Below are 2,082 nucleotides of genomic sequence, written 5' to 3'. Positions count from 1 at the left end.
ATGAAAATACATGTACAGAAAACGCGTTAGTACACAGAAAGTTTTTATCTTTGATTGATTTATGAAGCTCCAACAAATTAGACTATTATCACCTTTAAGCTAGAGAGAAGAGGTTTGGCAGTTGAGCAAAGCAGTGTTTAAGTCAGGACCAGCTAATTAATTGGCTTTTCATGCAGACAAGGAAAAAAAATCAGAGACATGAAAACCTTTGACAAATAAAGGTGTTCCTCGACAAAGAAACAGACATCAACATTTCCCATGACCATTAGACCTCAATTACCCCTACAACGTCTACTTTACAAATATCATGATCATATAGGGACATCGACAAGAAAGGTAGAAAGAACAAAGTAGCAATCTCTAAAATATTAATTAGAAGCATATAAATTTCACCATTATTCTAATGGGGTTTTCAAAAAAATTTATGAAATTAAGGTAGTTTTTTTTCGGTTGGCGGCAGGACATTGACAATTTTGATTACGTGGTATGGTTGACATGTGGGTTTCACATGAGCAAGCCTAGGCCATCACATGTTAGGGGAACATAGAACACACCTGCATATATATATCAAAATTTAGTGAATTTTGAACGCGTATGAATATTGAAGAAGGAAGGAGGGTAGGGTTTTAGGGTTTCTCTCGAGCCTCACGGAAAGAAACAAACTGATATGCCCTCCCTTTGGACGGGACCACTTGGATTGAGACAAAGGAGGGCCACATGAACATGGCTCTCTTTGCTTGAGATCACACTAGTACTGCCTCCTTACCCACTTCCCATACCAATAAATTTATTTATTTTTTTTATCCCAACTGGGTCCTATAAGGCTCCACATAAAGATTAGTTTCTCTGTTGGAATTTTCATTTGAATGATTGAACAACGAGAGCTTTGCCTTCATTTACAGGTTTTGATGGAAATGTTTTGTTATTTCTCACTTTCTAGTTGTGCAAGGGTTTCCAGCTTAATGTGCACCATTAGAGGTCATGTGATGATCTTTACAGATTCTTAATCCAGCAAAAAATATATATACATATATTATATTGACGCATGCATATTTAATACATGAATATATATAAAGTTAGACGATAGTTTTGTAGTGAAGCTTAAAGGGCGAACAGGCATCAACTAAAAGGATCAATATTTTATGTTTCCTAGATGAACACTTTTTCTTCAAGAGCCTCTTTTTCAAGCAAGGATCAATTTGCAGGATATGCTCTTGACCATTGTCGACTATTTCGTTTGAGAGTTCAGTATAGGTCATTATCAACAAGCAATGAATCAAATCGGACAGGGTACCATGACTTTTTCTTGTTTCCTTGCAGAAATAATAGCTAGCTAACACCTGCTTTAGGGTAAGTATGTGTGGAAAAAAGTGGTGTCAGGCATAAAGGGAGTGTTGTTTTACCAAAAGAATCTAACACGTTATTTTGTCAGACTATTCATTGAAATCATCGATGAAGTGTGTATAAGTGCAAAAGTCGTTAGCACAAATTAAGTAATGCTTTTTTTCTTTTCTTTACCGTGGTCGGTTCCCAAAGAAAAACTCCAGTTGTATAGTTAGAAGATGTTGATTGATTCCAATACAATGCCAAGGGATGTGTATTCCTTTTTGCAACATATTTAAATTTTAGCTTTCCGTATTGCTTCCCAAAGGGACTGAGATATCCCTGATATCCCGCACAAGTAGTTCTCCACTAATAGTGTGATTTTGTTGGCAGCGAAGCTGGTGCCTTCCATGAAGCTTATCAGAGATTCATAAAAGATAGCTCTAAACTAAAGTAGTCGAAACTACTTTCAAAATTAGACATCGATCATTTTGGATTTTGTGTTGCATGCTCTATTTTTATCCTTACATAAGGCATCAAGTACGACGGTCTCCAAATATCCTTACATAAGGCATCAAGCTTCATGTTTTGTATTCAAAAGCCAAATGTTACCAGAGCACTGCCACTTCAAGATGGGGGACTCTTGGGATCCACCATATAGCGACCTTGGACGGTTAAAATTTGAAAGAAGCATAATTTTAATTTTGAAGGGAAAACGAAAGACTTTCATCCCAGATTAAATCTCTAGAGGTTCTTCAA

Source organism: Prunus persica, chromosome G6 (genome assembly GCF_000346465.2).
Source record: "Prunus persica cultivar Lovell chromosome G6, Prunus_persica_NCBIv2, whole genome shotgun sequence".
Lineage (NCBI taxonomy): Eukaryota > Viridiplantae > Streptophyta > Magnoliopsida > Rosales > Rosaceae > Prunus > Prunus persica.
The sequence above is the reverse complement of the archived record's forward strand: the minus strand, read 5'-3'. Positions refer to the sequence as shown.